The following is a 23,406-nucleotide window of genomic DNA, read 5'->3' as shown; positions in this document are numbered from 1 at the left end:
TAATAATGGGTGCTGCTGTTTTGGCTGCATTAGCAATGACACCCGTCTCTCGGACATAATAAATAGAAGTTATTGATCTAACAAAATCTTATTAGGCCCTATCTGCGATATCCAATTAAAGCAGTATCACACCACTTTAAACAATCATGGTTTTCCCCAAAGAATTCTGGGAAGTGTGGTTTGTTAAGAGTGCTGAGAGTTGCTTTTTTGCCGCCTGCATTTTTTGTAAGGGCTTGTATTAAGAATAACATATTATTGTTTTTAAAAGACCCAAACTGCTGCCCAGTTCATCCAGGAAGAACTTTCTTTTATTGTCAATTAATAGATTTATTAAGCACTGCAGCCCTATTTTGGCCACTCTATGAAGCTTACTGTCCTATGCACATTTACCTAGGAGTAAATGCCATCAATTAAAGTGGAGTAAACATATTGTGGGGTTTGGATTTGTTATATCATTTTAAAGGAGGGACTCTCTAAACATTTACAGGTACTGAAAAATAAAATACTCCTTTTTTACCACACTGCTAGGAGCAGACACACGCTGGCTCTCTTTTAATAAGGTCAGAAATGAATAACTGTCTTGGGCTTCAACCCTAATCGCGGTTACTAGATCAGGGTTTCCCCTGGGGTCAGTGGAACTGTGCAGGGGGTGAATAAAGACCTAGGAAGTGGAAAAGGGCCTAGGGTGGAAAAGAAGAGCATGGCACGTTTTTAAGTATGATGGTCACAGTTGGATTCAGCCATGTTGTCGATCTTCTGTACAAACAGGCGGAAGCGAACATTCTAAAATGCGATGACTCAAGACTCGAACTCACAACCCTAAGGCCCAACAGTCACATGCTTGTTAAAGCTTTATCAGCCCCGTCCATCTCATTAGAGAGGAGATTTAAAAGCAGGGTGACCTCATTATTTTCACTAGTTTTACTTTTCTTTTTTACTTTATGATTCCTGGCAATGGTGGTTGATGATTAATGAACGCTGGTTGTGTATGGATCTTTTCTGACCTCCATTTACATTCCTAATAATTTGGGCTGGGGGCGCAGACTACTACCGGTAGATAAGCTCACCCGGAGAGAAAGAGAGTGTGTGGCAAATCCTGCGCATAAGGAATCCATCATAATGTTTGCAAGGAAACGAGACCCACCGTGCTCAAGGGGCAGTGGCGGCACCTGAAAACAGCCACGTCCAGGGCGGAAAGTGGAGATCTGCACTGCAGGGGGTTGGACTGGATGACCCTGGGGGTGCCCTTCCAACTCGACAGTTAACTATGACTTCTCCCTTAACCCTCTAACGCCACTCACCCCAACGTGCCTTAACCCCTAGCAAACATGTTAACGGCAGGGGCCCGGACTGCGCGTTACGCGCGCCCCGGAGCGCCCCGGGGTGGGGCTGGAAGCGCCGGGCGGGGGCGCCATCTCGGCGCATCGTCTCCCTCGCCCTCCTAGCCGGCTCCACCTCCTCCTCCTCTTGTCCGGGTCCCAGGCGAGGGCGGGGGCGCACATGGAGGCGGGTCCCTGAGCCAACTGCGTCCTGGAAGAGGCGGCGGAGGCGGCAGCAGGCGAGCGCGGCGGGCGGCATGCGGCGGGCGGGACAAAGGACAGCCAAGCCCAGCTCCTGCGGGAGATCGGAGACCCGGAGCGACCAAGGAGCCATCGCCAGCCTCGCCTCTGCTCGCCAAGGCGCAGATCGGCGTTCCCGCTTGACCGAGCGTCCCTCTCTCCTCCTTCGCCCTCGCCGGATCGTGCCAGGCTCCTGAGCTGCTCAAGGTGAGAAGGCGAAGGAGAGGCTCCGGGTTAAACCTCTGGTATGGTATCTGTCGGCTGGATCTCCTATAAACCTGATCCGGTGGCTGGGTGCGTGAGCTTGCTTTCTGCTTAGAAACGCGCGCGCGCACCTTTCCCTTTGCGCCCCGGAACCCTTCCCGCTTCACTCCCCAAGGGCCGGGCTCAACTACAACGCGTGAAGTATATATGGAGAGAGAGAGAGCGTGCAAGCGTGTGAGAGTGTCATTGAACATATGCAGAGTACCTTTTGCAACCCCGGTGAGAATCGGTGACTCCTTATGGGGTTTTTAAGGGGGCGGCTCCCAGCAGGGACCCCAACACTTTTCATGTGGAAGAGCTGGACTTAAAACATAACAGAACGTTACAAAAGGCTTCCCTATACAAGGCTGTCTTCAGATGTCTTCTAAAGATTATCTGGTTGGCCACTGTGAGAGCAGGATGCTTTGGCCTGATCCAGGAGCACTCAAGTTTCTTACGTTCAGTCGGATCGTGGGTCCACTGTTGCCCTCTCTGTCTGGCTGTGACTCTCCAAGGCATGGGCAGTGGGTGTCTTTTTGCCACCCTCGCTGCCAGAGATTTTAAAACGGGAGACTGCCAGAGATTTTATAAATCATGTGCTCTGCCCCCGAGGTATGTACATGTATTTAGGAGGCGAAAGGCTACACGAATTCCTGTTCATGTTTACAGGCGGGGTGGCTGAACTCTGGCATTTATTTCTGAACAAGCGTGCTCCGGATTGTGTACAGCAGGATTAATTGTGCATAGCAGCGCATTGTTAGAACAGTGCCCCCCAAACAGTTTGTACCTTCTGGTTTTATTTAGATTTTCTTAATTCCCACGCATCCCCAGGTACAGAGGTTAGAAAAATCTGCAGCCGAGCTCCAGCTCTCACCTGGTTTTGGATAACCAGAATACAGCTCAGGGACATGGAGAGTCACACTTACCAGGAAGTAAACCCCATTGGACTCTGTGGGGTTTTCTTTTGAGTACATGTGCATAGGATTCTACTGTCAATGAATTAAAATACGGTAGTCAGGTAGCAATTTATTTAACCATTTGCTGTTCCTAACGTGTGGAACCAGGAGTAGAATGTGGCTGTGTATACCCACATTTCAGCAAGTGTTCGGTTCAGGGTTCCAGCCTGCTTGCCCTCCTCCAGGACACTCCATTCCACCTACCGTACACCCAGTTTTCCTTTTCCAACTCTGCGTTCTCTACCAACTGAGCAAGCTTAGTCCTCATTGATGCTCTAGTCCTCAGGATGTTCCCCTGAGCATGCTCGTACTTCCTTTGCATTCCTCGCCGGCCCTGTTTTGGTATGGTCCTGTTGGCACGCACCACCTGAGCTTGCTATTGGAGGGAGTGATTTATTGCTGCCATTCCAAAACACCTTCTTGCCCATTCCCTGCTGTTACAGAGAGTGGCCACCAAGAACACCTCATTTGATCACCTTGCGGTTCAGGTTTGCTACCTGGAAAATACCCTTCCAAGGACATTGTCCATGGAGTGACCTCTTGACCAAAGTCCAGCACAATCCTTCTCTTGCACATCCACAACCGGATGTTGCAAATGACAACACTCAGTTTACCTGGCTGTGATCTGTGCTGAGGCTATTGCAACCTCCATTTTACGCACAATCCTAGTGCCTTGGGGTGAGTTTCCATTGTGACTTCACTGTCGCTTCCCAGATGGAGCGACTGATTCCAGGTTTGGGGGGTGGGGAGTAGACAAGGGTCAGGCTTCTACAGCTTGGGGCTGAGAGATCAGCCTGGCTTCTAATCTGATGAAGGCGCAGGAAACCCTGGAGCAAAAGGTGTGAGTCAGTTTCGCCAGTCACAGGCAAAGGGAAAAGCCCCCAGCTCTGCAGGGTTCCGGGTGACGCCTGGTTCCTGAGCAGATGGCAAAATCAAGAGGCTTTCTGGACAAAGGGCACTTCCACACACTCCACCTGTCTGTTGAACAATTATCCTGATTTGTTCGCAGGGAGGTTAGACGACGTTGTGTCAAACAATTGTTATTTCCACACGTTTGCATTTCCCCTTCACTTTCCTTGTTGCAAAAGGTCCGATATTTTCACCAAGCGGGTTTGTCGTTCAAGGCACACCCACCCAGTTCAACTTTGATTGTGCAACCCCGATTTGCCAGTATGGGATTCAAAATTGTGACGATCCAGAAGGGCTCACAGAGAACAGGGGGGGAGGGAACTGCCTTACGCCGAGTCACACCATTGGTCCATCTAGCTCAGTATTGCCTGCACTGATTGGCAGCAGCTTTCCAGAGAGTCTTTCCCCAGTCCTATCTGGAAGGTGCCATTGAGGACTGAGGCTCCTGGGGGCTTCTGAAACAAAGCATATGTTCTACCACTCAACTACAGACCTTCTCCTTGTCACCCACCAGGTTTGCTGGGTTAGAAATGGGAAAGGTGTGCCCTGTGTACGAGACAAGGAACCTTTATACTGTGGAAATGAAATATGGAGGGTCTGTTAGCAATCGTCTGTGTGTGTTTGTGTGTGTGTACACAAGACAGGTGGCTTTGTATGCCGGGTGCCTTTGCACCCACACTCATGTGCTTAGCAGGCAAATGATGGGGAACTTCTAGCTCCTTGAGCCTCATGTTTCAAAGGGAACCCAATGGGCGACAAGCTGCATCCGCATCCTGGCAGCTTCCTGGAATTTAGGGTCCTGCTCTTGGAGGAAGTTACTCTTAGTGGTTAGAGCTGTGTTGTGCCAAATCTCCGGTGCCCTAAGGGACCCTTTGTTTTCATCTGAAGCAGAATGGGAAGTGTGTTCTGGGTGATTGGATTTAAATTGCCGCGGGGACAAAAAAGGCCATTTTAAATAGATGCCTTGTGAAGGAACTGGCAAGGTATGGTAGCAGCAGCTGTAGCTTCAAACAGGTGGCTTTAAAAGGGGATCAGACATTCATGAAGAAGGAGGGGGGGTTACCAACTATTTTTTATCTGTGGAGAGAATCTCCAGGTATTGGAGGACTGAATGCGGCCCTCCAGGGCTTTTTATCTGGCCCTTGGAATGCTCTGCAGGCCCCGCCTTTCACCGGCCCTTCTCTCCCCCCCTGAGTTGCTTTTTCCCTGGCTAGATTGTATCTCTGAAGTCTGATAATGCTTGTCTGGATGGGGGACCAAGAGGGGGGGTTTGTGCTGCAGAGAAACTAGCCTGTTGTTCAAACTAGACTGATGCTCCATCCACTTGCCTCTGGCCCCACTCACCACGGACATGTGACCCTTGCCAGGTTGCCCCAAAGGGATTGCATCCCTAGGGTTGAATGCCACTTACTGGAGAGTAACAACCGAAGAGGACCGCTGTGCTGACGTCCTGCATGTTCGCCTTTCAGAGCACATCTGGTTGGCCACTGTGTGAAGCCGGATGCTGGGCTAGATCGATGTCTGGGGTTCTTCTTAATTGTTGTTGTTGTTTAGTTGTTTAGTTGTGTCCGACTCTTCGTGACCCCATGGACCATAGCACGCCAGGCACTCCTGTCTTCCACTGCCTCCCGCAGTTTGGTCAAACTCATGTTGGTAGCTTCGAGAACACTGTCCAACCATCTCGTCCTCTGTCGTCCCCTTCTCCTTGTGCCCTCCATCTTTCCCAACATCAGGGTCTTTTCCAGGGAGTCTTCTCTTCTCATGAGGTGGCCAAAGTATTGGAGCCTCAGCTTCAGGATCTGTCCTTCCAGTGAGCACTCAAGTCCGATTTCCTTAAGAATGGGTAGGTTTGATCTCCTTGTAGTCCATGGGACTCTCAAGAGTCTCCTCCAGCACCATAATTCAAAAGCATCAATTGATGCTTTTGAACTGTTTTTGTACCCAGGTCCATTGACCCATGGGGAAAGAGTTTGCATGATTCTATAGCATTCTCTCCTCTAAACCCCTCTCTCTCCATCCCTCCATGCCATTTCATCTGGCCAACAAGTTATATAAAACTTTGGGCAGTTTCCCCCGAAGGCTGAGCCTGTTCGGTCTGTTGCAGCAAGAACAAAACGTGGCAAGGCTTTCCGTGGGCCACTTCGCAAAGGGCAGCCCTGACTTGGCAAGCATATAAAGGGATTTGCGACACCTAAAGGCTAGCAGATTTACTGTGGCATAAATCCACATGGACTGGAGCCCACTTTGTCGAATGAGTTGGCAAACACACATCCACATGCCCAAGTGCGCACTGAGTAGGTTTAGATGTAAACAACACTGGTCCAGCGAGCAGGTAACACAATTACTATCATCTGATGCTTCAATTAAAGCTAAAAGGGATGCCAAACAAGCACAGCGGCCGTCGCGACTCACTGCCATATTGAATCAGCCCCGTCTTTGATATGTTTCATTTCACACAGGAGTCTCCAATAAGGAGCCAGAGTCTCCAATAAGGAGCCAGCAACTTATTTTAAAGACAAAGATGATGGAGTGTTTCTGTTTTAAAGGGAGATTGTTCACGTATATGTGGGGACGTAAAGGTAAAGGTAAAGAACCCCTGGACAGTTAAGTCCAGTCAAGGGCGACTGTGGGGTTGCGGTGCTCATCTCGCTTTCAGGCCGAGGGAGCCGTCGTTTGTCCACAGACAGCTTTCCGGGTCATGTGGCCAGCATGACTAAACCGCTTCTGGTGCAATGGAACACCGTGATGGAAACCAAAGCGCACGGAAACACCGTTTACCTTCCCGCTGCAACAGTACCTATTTATCTACTTCAGGGGTCAGCAAACTTTTTCTGCAGGGGGCCGGTCTACTGTCCGTCAGACCTTGTGGGGGGCTGGACTCTATTTTTTGGGGGGTGGAATCCTCCCCTACCGACCCCCCCTTCTCCACAGCACAGGATGAGCTCCGGTGGCTGCTTACAAGTGCCTTGCGAGCGGCAGGGGCTGGAAGGCTGAACGATGAGCGGCATGAAAGGGCTGGCTCCGGAGAAGGGCTGCTTAAAATGGCACTCAGCCAACAAAGCCCAGCCCCCTTCCTCCTCTAGGCAGGGTGGGGAGAAGCCAGGGGGAGGGAGCGAAGAGGCGCCACCGCCACAGTGTGTGGGGGGGATGGCACAGCCCAAACGATCAGACTCCCCACGGTGATCCCCATGGTGATTCCCAGACCATCAGTGGGCCGGATCCAGAAGGCAATTGGGCTGGATCTGGCCACCAGGCCGTAGTTTGCTGACCCATGATATTACTTGCACTGGCATGCTTTCGAACTGCTAGGTTGGTAGGAGCTGGGAAAGAGCAACATTGCGGGGATTCGAACCACCAACCTTCTGATTGGCAAGCCCAAGAGGCTCAGTGGTTTAGACCACAGCGCCACCTGCGTCCCTGTGGGGATGTACACCCCCGTTGGCATCCGTCTGTCTGGAGGGACAATGGAGGATTGCACCTTGGGGGCGAATTCAAACCATTGGAGAGTTACAACACCTGCCATGGCTGCACACACCCCTAAACAAAATATATTCAGATGTTTATACGCAGCTGTTTTAAATGCAGGTAGAGAGAGAGCTGTGCATATTTTCATAGTGCGATCTTTTACAAATTTATATATATATGCTGTAAGTATATATATTTATTGCAACATTTCAATATCCATTTTCACAAGAGTTCTTTAAGGCAACTAACGACATTGGAATGAAACGAAAAGTGCCCCGAAGGCAACAGTCTAATTCTCTACACATCTACATGGCAGTAATGTTTCAATGGGACCTGCTCCCAGGTAAACATATCAATAAAAAGCAATTAACTACAGAACCGCAGCCAAAGATCTGACTGGTAGCAGGCTCAGGTATTGTGTCAAAACAAAGTCCTTTTGAGATCAAGCATTCCCTATGTTGCAACAGGTTAGAACTATAGATTCCGCAGATTTGCAGAGCTGGAAGGGACCCTGAAGGTCATCCAGTCCAACCCCCTGCAGCACAGGAGTCTTCTTGCACAATGTGGGGCTTGAACCCACAATCCTGAGATCAAGAGCCTCATGCTCTATTGGCGGAGCCATCCCAGCTTGTTAGAATTGCCAAGCAAACTATAAACCCAGTGTGGGGAACCTTTGGTCCTCCAGACCTTGAGGAACTACAACTCCCATCATCCCTGACCGTTGCTGGTGCTTGCTGTGGATGATGGGAATTGTAGTTCAGCAGCAGCTGGAGGGCCACGGGTCCCCCCCCCCGCTTATAAACATTTAGACCAGCAGTGGGTAACTATTTTCAAGTCCATGTCCTTGTAGACAGCACTTCAGGGGCCAGAGGGGACAATAGCAAAAGCCACAAATACATTCTAGTAAAGGTAAAGGGACCCCTGACCATTAGGTCCAGTCGCAGATGACTCTGGGGTTGCGGCACTCATCTCACTTTACTGGCCAAGGGAGCCAGCTTCCGGGTCATGTGGCCAGCATGAAAAAGCCGCTTCTGGCGAACTAGAGCAGCGCACGGAAACGCTGTTTACCTTCCTGCTGGAGCAGTACCTATTTATCTGCTTTCAAACTGCTAGGTTGGCAAGAGCTGGGACCGAGCGACGGGAGCTCACCCCGTCGCGGTGATTCGAACCACCGACCTTCTGATCGGCAAGCCCTGGGCTCTGTGGTTTAGACCACAGCACCACATATAAATCTTAGGTTTTCAAACACACTCAAATCGCCATCATCCAACCAGGCTAGCAAGAGACATCATCACAGTTCAAGCATGCATTCCAGTCAGGCAGCAGGATTCCCGGAGGGCATGGCGCACAGGCAGCGAAGGGCATGGCTTAGGAAGAGTCCCAGGGGCCAGACAGAAAAGGGATGAAGGTCCATACTTGACAAACCCAGGCTTGAAGCTTCCCACCTCGATTTAGACTGCCAACCAGAACAGAGTGGCCATTTACTTAAGAATATGAGATATATAAGGTACATTAGAAACTGCCTCATACCAGTCCCTACCAGAGAAGAATGGCAGATCAAGTTGAAGGATTATGCCGAAATGGCTAAAATAACTGGAAGAATCAGAAATCAGGAAGACCAAAATTTTAATAAGGAATGGGGGGAATTTATAATTTATCTTAAAAACCATTGTAAACATTGACAATCGTTAGAAGGATTGGAATAACACTTGTAGTTTAATGGTGAATTTTGGACACAATGGAAAGGTAAAAGATTTGGATTATCATAAAAGATGCAGGAGGAAAGGATTAACAATAGGACCCACAAAGGGGAGGAGGGAAGTTCAGGAGATTCTTTGGAATCTTGTTTCTATGTTGTATGTTGGATATGGGACTGTAAAATTTTAATCTGAAAAAACAAATAAGTAATTTTTTATATATACAGTTGTACCTTGGAAGGCGAATCCCTTTGCTCCCAAACAAATCGACTCCTGAACAATCGAAACCCGGAATTGAGTGTTCCGGTTTTCGAATGATTTTCGGAAGCCGAACATCCGGCATGGCTTCTGTGGCTTCCAAATGTCTGCAGGACTCCTGGAATGCATTCTGTTCAAAAACCAAGGTACCACTACATAAAAAGGAAACTGCCTCATACCGAATCAGGCCATTGGTCCACCTTGCTCAGTATTGTCTACCCTGATTGGTAGAGGCTCTCCAGGGTTTCAACAGGTGCTCCTCCCAGAGTCCTTACCTAGAGATGCCAGGGATTGAACCTGGGACCTTCTGCATGCAAGGCAAATGCTCTACCACTGAGTTGTGGACTTGTGGACCTCCAAACCTGCAGCCCTCCAGGTGTTATCGGGCTCCAACCACCATCATCCCTAGCCAGAGTGGCCAACAGCCACAATGATGGGAGTTGTAGTCCAACAACATCTGGAGGACACAAGCTAGCCATCTGTCTCGGAGAGAAACCGGGTCTCTTCTCCTGCCCATCAGATTCACCACTCTGAGGCCAACCAGACTTCCTTCTTCTCCACGATGCAACTCCAGGAGTGCACCCTCAGCTTCCAAGCAACGCGTTTATCTCATTTTGCACATTTTTGCATCTGCGCAGCAAAAGCTTATCAGAAACCTGCGCATTATCTCTACGCAGATATAATTCACCGCGGCAGGCGTGATGCACGACCAAAGGTTTTTGGACTATGGTCCTAGGCTCTATAAACGTTCTGCTTGGCAGCAAACTGAAATAATTCTGTGGTTATATAAACCACCGGCTTGGGTGCATGCATGCATGTTCAGGAGACTATGTGCATTAAAAAAGAGAAGGGGGGGGAGGGATTTAAATCATCCCAGAAATCAATGACTAAACAACAACATCAACAACAAAAACAGTTCACTATCCGTGCAGTGTTTTGTTGTTTAGTCGTGTCCGACTCTTTGTGACCCCATGGACCAGAGCACGCCAGGCACTCCTGTCTTCCACTGCCTCCTGCAGTTTGGTCAAACTCATGTTCGTAGCTTCGAGAACACTGTCCAACATCTCGTCTTCTGTCATCCCCTTCTCCTTGTGTCCCCCATCTTTCCCAACATCAGGGTCTTTTCCAGGGAGTCTTCTCTTCTCATGAGGTGGCCAAAGTATTGGAGCCTCAGCTTCACGATCTGTCCTTCCAGTGAGCACTCAGGGCTGATTTCCTTCAGAATGGATAGGTTTGATCTTCTTGCAGTCCATGGGACTCTCAAGAGTCTCCTCCAGCACCATAATTCAAAAGCATCAATTCTTCGGCGATCAGCCTTCTTTATGGTCCAGCTCTCACTTCCATACATCACTACTGGGAAAACCATAGCTTTAACTATATGGACCTTTGACGGCAAGGTGATGTCTCTGCTTTTTAAGATTCTGTCTAGGTTTGTCATTGCTTTTCCCCCAAGAAGCAGGCATCTTTTAATTTCGTGACTGCTGTCACCATCTGCAGTGATCAAGGAGCCCAAGAAATTTGATGTCTTAATGTGTTGTAAACCGCTTTGAGATTTTTTTCTTTAAAATACAAAGCAGTATAGAGATTAATAATAAAAAACCTCATTGTAACAAAGAAAAAAAGGTGTCTAGATATTCTGTTGTGGTGATCACAGCCTAGGTTTAAGGTGCCATATGTCTGAGCTTCTAACACTGGAGCTGAGAACCATGTGTCTTGAAGAGTGATAACTGCCAACCCCAGAAGTAGTTGAATTTTCTTGAATGCTCACTTTAGGAGTGATTGAAAGGTCCAATTACATCCAATGCAGAGGTGGGGAAGAATTTCCTGCTTCCGAGACAGGTTGAAAGGAGGCCAAGGTGATAACCGGAGTTATGAGATGGGACTTTAATTGTTTTACTGTTTTATTTCCCGTGAAACACTGGCGGGATGGGGAAATGGTCAGTGTCAGAATTGGCCTGACGTAGTAGACTCCGTCTTTGGAGTCTGGCTAAGGGAGAGCTGGGTTCAGATTCCGCCTTCAGCTGCGGACTGCAGAACCATAAAGTGCCTTTTCACAATAAAAAAAACCCCACAGGAGAGATTCATCATAATGTCGCCAGCCAGTGTCAGTTCCCAGGATACAGGATGCTTTTTAACCTTCTTTTGTGAAATAAATGGGGGCTCATCGCCTGCTTTTTGTGGGAGGCCCTCAGACCTTCAGCTACCAGAGAAACTGTGTCAGAGGAAATGTAGGTAAGATATCAGGAGGCGGTAATTGTGTTTATTTTGCAGGGCGATCATTCAACAGGGGTGTGGGCCGGTCGACTTTCCTGAAATGTTATAATAGTGCGTGCCAGGAAACCTATTTTAATTTTGATAGCTCTGTAGTGGAAGGCTCTCTGTGTATGCTCGAAACTGCTCTCTCTCTCTATCTATGATTCTGGGGACAGGGACCATGGCCGCAGGCCCTGTTTAAACTCAAAGCTCGTTCACAGTTAAATTTTTTTAAAAAATGCATTAAACATGCCAAAGATGAAAAGAGGTCGGTGCCTCACGGATTTTGGCTGCTGCTGGTGCCAGTCATTATTTGCCTATATTATTAAATTTAGGATACTCATTTAAACATCCTTAAAATATCAGCGACTTCCCTTCTTCTCTTTCCATGGCTCATTTTGCATATCATAAATCCCTGCATATTTTACATAAACTAAACCCTTCAGTGTTCCATTATTACGTCCATCAAAACTTATATTTACACTGTTGAATTTATCTTAATGCTGCCAACGTTTTCAAGTGTACTCAATCCCCCCCCAATATATTCAATTAAAAAAATCCAATCTCTAAACGTATGATGTTCTTGTTTTCTTATTCTATATGTTAAGTCCGCAAACTGCGCATATTCCATCAGTTTAAGTTGCCATTCTTCTTTAGTTGGGACCTTGCTCATTTTCCATTTTTGAGCTAACAAAATACCGGCCGTAGGAGTGGCGTACATAAATAACATTTTTCGACACCTGGGAATTCCCAGACGGAAATTCCCAGGCAGTCATTATTTGTCACCTCCTCCAAGGAAAACAAGGTGTCTTGGAGGATTGCAGCCTAGCTGTTGCCCCTAAACACCTAGTTTTCTATGTCCATGGAAGTGTTGTGTCTTGGGAAGCATTCAGTTATCTAAGAACTTCCCTGCAGGTGGTGCTACGTAGTTAGACACAGGTTTCCCACCTCATTGAGGACTGGTGGCTTGACTAAGTATGCTTTTATTTTATTTTTGAGGGCATTGCTTTATCACTTTTGTATTTGTCTACCCTGGGCTCTTCTGGGTGGAAGAGGGAGATATAAATTTGCTAATAGCCACTACCGCTACTCTGTGGATATTTGGAACCGAGGGAAAGGGATTGTTAGCATCGAAGTCAGCTTTCTCAGGGTTGGGGGGCAGGCACCGTCCGGTGCCACACTGCACAAAGAGCAGGTGGGCTTCCAAATTCAGTGGGGTGGGCGTACCACATTTTAGAACGAAGCTGCCTGCATTTGGAAGCATATTGCTAGCCACAAAGAACCATAGAATCATCGAATTGTAGAGTTGGAAGGGAGCCTATGGGTCATCTAGTCCAACCCACCTGCAATGCAGGAATCCTGGGAACTGTAGTTTAAGGGTGCTAGCTCTGTGAGAGGTAAACTGCAGTTCCCAGGATTCTTTTTCTGAGGGTGTGTACTTCTTCACGGGTGGCGCTGTGGGTTAAACCACAGAGCCTAGGGCTTGGCGATCAGAAGGTCGGCGGTTTGAATCCCTGCGACGGGGTGAGCTCCCATTGCTTGGTCCCTGCTCCTGCCTACCTGGCAGTTTGAAAGCACGTCAAAGTGCAAGTAGATAAATAGGTACCGCTCCGGCGGGAAGGTAAACGGCGTTTCCGTGCGCTACTCTAGCTTGCCAGAAGAGGCTTTGTCATGCTGTCCACATGACCCGAAAGCTGTGCGCCGGCTCCCTCGGCCAATAAAGCGAGATGAGCGCCGCAACCCCAGAGTCGTCCGTGACTGGATCTAATGGTCAGGGGTCCCTTTACTTTTACCGTACTTCAAATATTTTTTTAATGTATGGTGTCTATGCACTAGGGTCTTCCACCCCAGAAGACCATTAAGTCCAGAATCTAACCTTCCTGTCCGCATCTATGGATGCTGTTTTTCTTCTTGTTCTTATTTGCTAAAAGGCAAATGGGGCAGGGAGGCGAAAGGAGGGCACTGTCTCTTTATGCTTAGATGTCCATTGAGATTGCTTGTTTACCGGGCTCTCATTCCGCCTGGAAGGAAGTGTACATTTTGTTGGAAAGGGACAATGGACACGAGACAGTTTGCAGACTGCTCCCCTTTCTCGGAAAGTGACTCATCAGCCTCCTCTCTGGGAAAAGCGTGTGCCGGTTTTCAAAAGTTTCTAAACAGTTGGGTCTCAACATAACCATCCAAAAAAGGGCGGGCGGGGCGGGTGGTGGCATTGTAAATCTCATCTCTACAATTTCCAAAGTTCCCTGGGAAGAGGGAGCAGTAAACCACTATTCCCCAGCTACAATTCCCAGAACGGCTTAACCATTAATTCGCCTTTCCAGAGAACGCTGGGAACTGTAGCTCTGCGAGGGGAATCGGGGTCTGCTGACAACTCACAATAGTGCCGTAATCAAACGGCGGTTCCCAGGATTCTTGGGAGGAAGCCGTGAGTGTTTAAAGTAGTAAAATACTGCTTAAAAGGGGCCTAGCATTCAGAGTTCCCATAATTATGTGTTGGGAGTGAAATGGCGCGTACCCCCACGATCACACTTGATTTCCAGCAGGGGAATTGTGTGAGTCTGCTGCTACAACATCAACAGTCTTGCAACACCTGAACAACGGAAACATTTTATTGTGACATGTGTCCGGGATGGGGTGGGGGGTCATAGCCCTTTGGATGTTGCTGGACTCCCATCAACCGCTGACCAGCAGGGCCAATGGTCAGAGAAGATGGGAGATGTAGTTCAGGGACATCTGTAAAAGTGTGGGAGAGAGGACTCGTGGCTATTTTGTTCTTAGGCTGTCTGTCAGTATGCTTTTTATCATCTTTTTATCAATGTGTTTATCATTGATGTTCTGTAATGTGTTTGTAGTGTATACCCCCTGGGATCTTTTGATAAAGGTTGGTATATAAATTGAAAATAATAATGTGGGTTAAACCACTGAGCCTAGGGCTTGCTGATCAGAAGGTCGGCGGTTCGAATCCCTGTGACGGGGTGAGCTCCCGTTGCTTGGTCCCAGCTCCTGCCAACCTAGCAGTTCGAAAGCACGTCAAAATGCAAGTAGATAAATAGGAACCGCTACAGCGGGAAGGTAAACGGCGTTTCCATGTGCTGCTCTGGTTTGCCAGAAACGGCTTTGTCATGCTGGCCACATGACCTGGAAGCTGTACGCTGGCTCCCTCGGCCAATAATGTGAGATGAGCGCGCAACCCCAGAGTCGGTCACGACTGGACCTAATGGTCAGGGTCCCTTTACCTTTTAATACATTAATAATAATAATAATCTGGACCGCCACAAGTTCCTCGTCCTTGTCATTTCTGCATTAGAAACCCACCTCATGTGAAGCGTTCTCCCGAGTTGCTGGTGTTTATACACAGGGCTGTGCATGTAAACAGAGGCAGAAAAGTAAAGACAGCGGCAATTACCGTTATTAATGTGTAGGTGTTGACACAACATTTGAGCACCGGCATGCTCATTAGCGCATGCAGTGTGATTTAAAACACCTTACCTGATTTCAAGCCGCAAGTGGGTTGGCAGAACAGATTTCTAGGTTTCGCAACCTTGCTCTTATGCCCCCGCCCTGGCCCATACCCAGCACACACAGGACAAAAAAAAATATTTTTGCTCCTGACGCAGAAATCTATATGCAGTGCAATAAATCCCTCCCTACTCTCTGTGCAGGAATGCACAAGCGCTTTACATCCTGGGGTGTGCCCAGAGAAAGCTATGCAGATGCCACACTCACTTTGGCAGCAAAGCTCAGCTCTTTGAGATGCTTCCCTTTTATACCCTCCACCTGATAAGTTTCTAGTTCTTATTGAGGCCAGCTTGATGCATGCAAGGCTTGTTCAGCCTTGGAAGCTGAAGGGGTGGCTGAATAAGATTTCGAGAAGTCACGGAAGCAAGGCACTGTTGCTGCAGACTGTCCCTTGATATTCGTAGAAACGACAATGCAAAATACGGTCAAATAATGGCCTTAAATTGCATAATGTGCGCTTGTGGGCAAACCCAAGTTCTTTTCAGGTATAGTTTATTACCATTATTTTTTAGTGCATGGCAATACAGACAGCTTTTGGCACAAGGTGTGGGCGGCTGCGGGGGAAAAGTTGTGCAAGAAAGCTTTCACAGTGGGATGTCTGGCTACATTTGATTCCCTCCCCCTCTTATGTAATAAGGTTCTTGAGCAACCCTCTTGTGCAAAGAAACAGTAACTATGCATGCACGAGCCTGTTTCTGCACACAGAGCAGTTTTTTTTTAAGGTACTGTATTTTAAAATCCTGTCCCTTGAAAATTGTATTTCTGATTTAAGAAATGAAAGCTTTTTTTTTTAAAGGGTGCATACCTTGCTGTCAGCAAATGAGGTGTATGGTGTACACAGAAAGGCAGGAAGGACGAGGTGGCCGAGTGGTTAAGGCGATGGACTGCTAATCCATTGTGCTCTGCACGCGTGGGTTCGAATCCCACCTTCGTCGTTGTGGAATTTTTTGGGGGAGAGAAAGGGCCAAAGCTCCAGAGAGACGCGGTCACACTGAGATCTGCGGGGCTCTCTGGATTGCAGCCAAAGCGCCTGGGGACCCCTGTGGTCTTCCTGGGGCTCTTTCGACACCACATCTCCCATCAGCCCCAGGCAGTGTGGCCAGAAAACAGGGGATAATGGGAGTTGTAGGCCAACAAGATCTGGAGTACCACAGCTATGGTTTAACAAAGCCCAGGAACGACTGTTCTAATAATCAAGTGTGTTCGGAGATAAGGTCAAGGCTGGATACAGTGTTTTTGTTTTGTTTTTTGAGGGGTAACAAAGCTGTGTCTCCCCTTCCCGCCATGGGCTTATCAGGTAGTGGCAGGTAGCAGCAATTGGCTTTCATTTTAATTTCCCACAGTGCCTAGGGTTGGTGCTACGTCAGGGGCATTGTGGGTAATTAAAATGGCTGCTAGTAGACTCCTGGCTGAAACCACGGAGCCACTGCCAGTCAGTCTTGGCAGTATTAGGTCGGATGAACCAACGGTTTGACTCGCGTCTCAGTTCACAGTACATATTAACCAACTAGTGTGCATGTAAATATATTAAATGGTGTATATACAAAACATGCTGAATTATTTTTAGACCAATGGTCCCTACACCCTAAGGTGGAGCAACTTAAACAGTTTACACTAGACCAGGCGTCGGGCAACCTTTTCTGCCCGTGGGCTGGAGGATTCCCACGGACTATCATCCGTGGGCCGGACAGGCGCAGAAGCGATTTCCAGTGGTGCTGCGGACGTTTTGGAAATGGGCAGCGCAGCACCAGAATTCGCTTCTGCACATGTCCATGGCTGCACAGAAGCGATTTCCGGTGCTGGCTGCCCATTTCCAAAATGTCCACAGCGCCAGAAATTGCTTCTGCGGCTGCGTAGATGCGATTTCCGGCGCTGCTCGGCGAGTCCCTGTGCCGCGCAGCGCTGGTTCACCGCAGCGCGCGGGGGACTTGCCGAGCAGGCAGCTCGGTTCACGGGAGGCCCGTGGGCTAGATAAATGGCCTCCATGGGCCGGAGGTTGCCGATGCCTGCACTAGACGTATATTTTGCATGATTGATCTTCCACAGCCAGAAGCATTTTGACCCAATCTTCTCCAGTGGCCAACCTAACCTACCTCACAGGGGTGTTGTGTGGCTTAACTTGGGGGCAGGGAAATCTTGAAGTCCATGCTGAGCTCTGTGGCAGAAGGTTGGGGTTGCAAAAATGTAATAAATAGATATGCCACAGTCGAAAGGAATTGAGTTCCCAGAATTGTTAACCTCTCTCTGTGTGTGTGTATGCAGGTTTCTGCTTGTAATAACAATGGGTTCTTTCTGCAGTCTTTATTTGGCACACTGCATTTTAACCCTGGGAGAAGATAGCAAGCCTTAACCTGATATGGGTGGCGCTCTCTTAAATAAACCATTGATGTATGCTGCAACGAGTTGGCATACCTTAGCCAAATCTCCACCCATGTCAATGTTTTGCATCATTCTGGCCCATCTTTCGTGGCCTGTTGATGGCCCTATGAACATAAACACAAGAATCATAGAATTGTACATTTGGATGGGACCCTGAGGGTTTTCTAGTCCAACCCCCTGCAATGCAGGAATCTCAGATGAAGCATCCATGACAGGTGGCCATCCAGCCTCTGCTTAAAAACGAGAGTCCACAACCTCCTGTGGGAGTCAGTTCTACTGTCAAACAACTCTTGTGGTCAGAAAGTTCTTCCTGATGTTTAGTCGGAATCTCCTTTCTTGCAACTCTTAGATCCATTGGTTCGGGTTTGCTCCACCTTCCATGTGACAGCCCTTGAGATATTTGAAGATGGCTATCAGATCTTCTCTCAGTCTCCTCCTCCTGCTCCCTCGACCATTCCTCATAAGGCTTGGCTTCTAGAACCTTTGAGGAACGCTTGAGGGAATTGAGCCCATCCAGCATCCTGTTCTGTGGCAGCCGGTCAGATGCCTCTGTAATTCAGAGGCACCGTGGAGGTAGAACACAGCCAACGTGGCCAGGGGCCATGGATAGCCTCAGCCTCACATGTTTTCCCCTCACCCTCTTTCACAGCCATCCAAACTGTTGGTCCTTGCTGTGCTTCTTGCAGAAGCAAATCTCGTTGGTCCTCTTGCTTCTTTCCAGCAAGCCAGCTCCCTGAATAAGTCCTCTGTGCTTGTCTCCCACCTTTCCGACCGCCACTCCCTTCCCTTCCCAATGAATGAGAGAAAAAGGCGTGCTTTGCTCTGTCTCTCTCTTGGTTTCCTCCTGTGTGCAAAGGCATCTGCCAATCCCAACCCTTCCCTTCCTGCTTTTGTGCCACCCGCCACCCTTTCTCATCAGACCGTTCCAACAAGAGGAGAGGAGGACCAGCTCTTCTTTTTTCCTCCCCTCCCTTTCTTTTTTCCAGCAGCCAACTCAGAAACAAGGAGCGGTTTGATTCTTTTTACGGGCAAGCTCTCTCTGGAGGTCCACAGGCAGAGACGGCTGGCGAGGACTGAGTTGCGGCACGGCAGGCTTGCAGAATGCAGCTGTTGTAACCATCCTGTAACAACAGAGAAGGAAAGAGGACGGTTTTTCCTCCACTCTGGAAGCTGGCTTGCTTTTTTCTTTTTGTGTGTGCGCGCACGAGTCCGCCTCTGGATTTCTGGCTTTTCTCTGAAAACTCAAGTGAGTCGGAGATGTGAAGTTCCCCCGCCTTGCAGAGATTTTTTATATTTTTATTTTGCATTGTGGATAGTTGACCTAATCTGGCGTGGAAATGCTCCAGAGGCAGCCTGGAATCGAAGGGTAATGGATCTTTCTTGTGCGAGGGAGTTTCTGGTAGGGTGGGCTTAACAAAGGGTTTTTATTTCATTTTAAACAGGGCCTAACAAAGGTGTTCCTATTTAGGAGAGAAAATGGTCCCAGTGGGGAGAGGCAACCCAACCTTTTGGAAATCTTCTCCTAAGATGCAGGGGGCTTTCATCGCTCATTGGAACATCAAAGCCAGCAGTTTGAGGGGGCGGATCCTGTTCAGGATTTTCTGCGGCTTTCGTCTCCCTACCCACTCCCTGGCAACCATGTGGCAGGGTGTGGGTAGCTGGGCTTCTTCGTTCTGTAGGCTTGGGAGAATCTCCTTTGGAGAAACGGATCTGGTCCCAGGGTAGATTGGAAGTGGTAGAAGGAATTACCTCTCCATCTTCTCCAGGAAGGATTAGGCTGGGTGGGATCCAGTCTTCCAAGTACATAGGCTTAGAGCAGACATGTCCAACCGGGAGACCGCGATCTACAGGTAGATCGCTGGAGGGATCCCACTGGTAGATCGCGGGATTGTGGTCAATCATGGGCAAGGAATGTGGCGCTAGGTCTTTTGGGTGACTGCTTGACTTTTGGGGTGAGCGTTTTTTGTCATTCCCCCCCCCCAAAGCTCAACAACTCTTGTCAATCCCTCCCCAAAAAGCTCAACAACTCTGGGCACTTCCCCCCAAAGAATACACCTCCCTCCCTCCAATGACAATGGGTAGATCACTGCCAGTTTCTTTATACTGGGAGTAGATCACATTCTCTTGGGAGTTGGACATGCCTGGCTTAAAGCAACACTTAGAATGTTATGTTTGAAGGTGGTAGGGAATCTGTGATCCTTCGTGGTCCTTCACACCTATGGTCTCTCTCCATAATAGGCCACACCCCCTCCCCAGGAGACACCCCTCACCATTCTTGCTGCACACACTCCTCAGGTGCTTTTGCCTGGCTGGAATCTGTCCTTCAGCTGCGATTATGCCTTTTGCTCGCCTGGGTGGAGGGCCATCTGTGTGCACACATGTGTTTGTGTCTGTGGAAGCGTCTCCTTCTAATGGCTGTTCAAAGACCCATTGCCCCTCCCACCTCTGGCTCTGGCTCCACCCACCACTCACATGTCCCCCCCCCCCAATGTTTCCCAAGAGGAGACATCATGGCCCTTGAGCTGGAAAAGATTCCTCATTCCACATTCACTTTCTGGGGAAATCCTTTGTCTTCTCCCTTCGCAGGCTTAAAAGTCAAGTGAAACATCGGGGTGAGAAGAGGAGAATTAAGAACTCTGCTTTATAGCTGGGTGAATTACATGTGTTTTCTTAAGCCGCTCCCAAGGGAGCCTAGTTTGGAACTGGGAGCGTGAAAAGTCTTACAGTAATAGGAACGCCCCCACCATCTCCCGAAATATGAAGCAGAGGAAAAACTGCAGGGCTGGAATAAATTTGCCCAACTAAAAAGGAACATAGCAGTGAAAGGGTCTTCTCCTCCCCCAAAAATTAAAGTAGGCAACAGGGTATGGGGAATAAAATACGTCCAGGGTTAAAGAATGAGTATTTCTCTCCCTTCTTCCCCAGACTTGCCAATTTCAATGGTTTATTTACAAAGCTGCCTGCTTCATGTGGTCTCAATTTTGAATGATTCATGCAAGCAGTTTGATTTTTCAAATGAGAGAAGAGCCCATTAAAGGAACACAATGATAGGACAGACTTTGGTTGCAGACAGGGAGAAAATACAGATCAGAGAGTTAAAAAGGCAGGAATATGTGATGCCATCAAAAAAGAGTGCTTTTGAATACACGCAGAGTTGCCAAATATCTTGCCTTTTTAAACACAAACACACACACACACAAATTTGTCCAAAAAAGTACAAAGACTTTAAAAGATTACTAAAGTGATAAATTGGCTATTGAAATTTCATGAAAGACAAGCACACACGGATAAAGAGAAAATCATAAAAATGGAAAAAAGAAGAAAACCCCTATAATAAAATTAAACCAACCAAACCAACCCCACAACCCCAAGTAGTACTGTAGTTCAGCACATTAGGAGTCTTTGGTTACAAAGCAAAATAATTTAACTGGAGAAGAGATTGTACTGTGTGCGACAAAGACACTTTCAGTGCCTGTCTAGCAGCAGAAAAATCGGGTTTGATTCAGGAGCCCAATTTCTACCCAGCATAAGGGATATTGAGTAAAATAACTTCAAGTTTCTCTAGGTTTGATCAAGTTGTGCTCCGTTGGAATAATGTAGCTAAATGGACTCTCCTCGTGTATTCCTGCTATAAATAAAGAAGAGCTCTCTATGGGGGCTGATCTTTTTCACCCTGCTGTAAACTAGGGGGGGGGGAATCCTCCTCTGTTAAACCTCTGCCCCACCAACTCCTTATCCAGGTGTGAACCAGGTGTAATTCTGCTGGAGCCAAGGGGCCGGGAAGGCTGTGTGGACCTTACTGTTTATTCTGGCTTCAGTGTTTTGTTCCCACCACTGGTGTTGGAAGCCATCTACACATGATGTTAGCCGCAGCTGTTCGATGTGTTTCCCCTCCAACCAGCTTCCATCCGATCTGAAAACGTAGGCCATGTTCGCTTTGCGGTTAAGCTGAGGTCTGTACGTTTGAGGCAGCCCTTGCACATGAACAGAGGACAGCACATGCCCAGGCGACGGCTTCATAAATTAGGAGTTCATGGCATGGTGGTTTGCAGGGAAACCAAACTGCTTGTGCGCACTGGATGAAGACATGCCTGCGCCCCTTCCGGTCTGGTGTGCACAGCAGCATTCAAATGCAGCGGGAGGGAATGACCTCACTGTGTTTTCGTAGACTCATAGAGTTGGAAGGGGACCCCAAGGGTCATCTAGTCCAACCCCCTGCAATGCAGAAATCTCTGCTAAAGCATCCATGAAAGATGGCCATCTACCGGTGTATTCATAGCCCAAATGTCTGGCTCCTTTTATTTAACACTTAGTGACCGTCCGTGCAATTGACTTTCATTGGGATTGTTCACCAGGAAACAACTAATATGAGGTCTCCTGAACTAGTTACTTACCCCTTCTTCACTCAGTTGAAATACTACCTCTTTTTGCTCTGGAATGAATTGTAAGGACCTCTTTGCAATCATTCCGTTTTGGGGCGTGTAAATTTGGAGTAACTCTGAAGGATAATTCCCCACTCACCTCTCCTCTCTCCCTTAACTCAACTGAACTCAAGATGAACTGTGTTTGGCTTTGTGGTCACGATTCTCACTCTGTCTTTCATCTTGGGAGTAATGCTAGAACTTGTGGACACCCAGGGAAAAGCAAGTACTTGTTCGCACAATGATTTGCTCCCGCAAGAGGTTGTGATGGCTACCAACTTGGATAGCTTTAGGATTAGAGGAATTCATGGAGGATCAGACTACCAATGGCTGCTAGTCACAATGGCTAAGCTCTGCCTCTGTCATTAGAGGAGACCGTATACCTCCGAATACCAGGTTCTAGGAATCACTGGTAGGAAGAGTGCTGTTGCTCTTGCGTCTTGCGTCTTGCTTTCCACAGACAGCAGTTTGGCCACTATTGGGCCATTTGCCTGTTCCATCAGCAATCTCCTTATACTCTTAGGAAATCAGAAGTATCTGCTTTGCAGCTGATGAATACCACAGCTTTGTGACTTACCCTGGTGTAAGCCAAGAGTCAACGAGACAGATTCTGATCTTCCCTATTTCCTCCTTTCATTTTCAACGCTGCGGTAAACTTTGGTTTTCAAGAAGAAGAATGAGATCTTTTTGTGGTCTGTGGACAAATCCCTCCCTTTATTCAGCTACGGTACTAGGTGTGGGCTGGGAGTGGTGGCAGGAGGCCTGGGGAACCCAATCAGGACAACTTTAAACTAAATACTGAGAGGGAGGGAGAAAATATTGCAGACGACAGAGTAAAACCTGATACTAGAGATAATACCTTCGTTGATGCACAGGGAACTGAGGTGGTGCTCCAGAAACCTTCTAAAGAAGGAAGCAGCTGGAGGGGACGGCTTATGGTCTCAGTTGTTTTTATACTAATGCACAGAGAATGGGAAACAAGCAAGATGAATCTGAGCTCTTAATAGAGGATGGCAAATATGACCTAATAGGCATTACTGAAACCTGGTGGGATGAGACTCATGACTGGAATGTAGAAATTGAGGGGTATAACCTATTAAAAAGGAATAGTGTTAGAAAATGAGATATGAAAGCTGGGAGCTAAATGGCACCTTAAACCTAGGTAATGGGTACAACAACAGAATGTCTAGGCACACATTTTTAATAGCAAGAATACAAAGCTGAAAATGAATGAACTGCAGCTAAAATCTTATACAGTGGTACCTCTGGTTAAGAACTTAATTCGTTCTGGAGGTCCGTTCTTAACCTGAAACTGCTCTTAACCTGAAGCACCACTTTAGCTAATGGGGCCTCCTGCTGCCACCACGCCGCCGGAGCACAATTTCTGTTCTCATCCTGAAGCAAAGCTCTTAACCTGAGGTACTATTTCTGGGTTAGCGGAGTCTGTAACCTGAAGCATTTGTAACCTGAAGCGTTTATAACCTAAGGTACTACTGTATTCATTTCTCACATGGTCTAGTCCTCATCTGAAGACTGCAAAAAACAAAGCCATGCTTTTTTCCCTGCCTGCCCCCCTAATATTATTAAGAGGATCTCTTCTCCAGTCTTCAGAGAGTGACTGGAAGTGGAGAGGCAGAAAAAGGTCCTCCTTTCCTTCCACTCTGCAGTTTAATCTGAAATCTTAGGCACAGTACTGCACCCAGAACTCAGAAACAGCCCACGCTAATGAAATTCCTTGTCGCAA

At 47.9% G+C, this 23,406-nt stretch overlaps 1 protein-coding gene and 1 non-coding gene across 3 annotated transcripts in view; both read left to right on the top strand.

Annotated features, from left to right (window-relative positions):
* The first annotated feature begins 1,614 nt into the window (after positions 1–1,614).
* The window catches only part of ARHGEF15 (Rho guanine nucleotide exchange factor 15), a 53,655-nt gene continuing 31,863 nt past the window's right edge, over positions 1,615–23,406 (top strand). The window contains exon 1 of one of the 2 annotated variants that reach the window (XM_060281825.2): positions 1,615–1,766. The gene's annotated coding sequence lies outside the window, so the exon portion shown is untranslated. Of the gene's footprint in view, positions 1,767–18,081; positions 18,608–23,406 lie in introns of those variants that run through there. The other variant, XM_060281822.2, reaches the window with a different exon arrangement.
* TRNAS-GCU (transfer RNA serine (anticodon GCU)) lies at positions 15,716–15,797 on the top strand. The gene has a single exon. It is a non-coding gene; the product is annotated as a tRNA-Ser (tRNA).

This window comes from Zootoca vivipara, chromosome 12 (genome assembly GCF_965207765.1).
Source record: "Zootoca vivipara chromosome 12, rZooViv2.hap1.1, whole genome shotgun sequence".
NCBI classification, from domain to species: domain Eukaryota; kingdom Metazoa; phylum Chordata; class Lepidosauria; order Squamata; family Lacertidae; genus Zootoca; species Zootoca vivipara.
The sequence above is the reverse complement of the archived record's forward strand: the minus strand, read 5'-3'. Positions and strand labels throughout refer to the sequence as shown.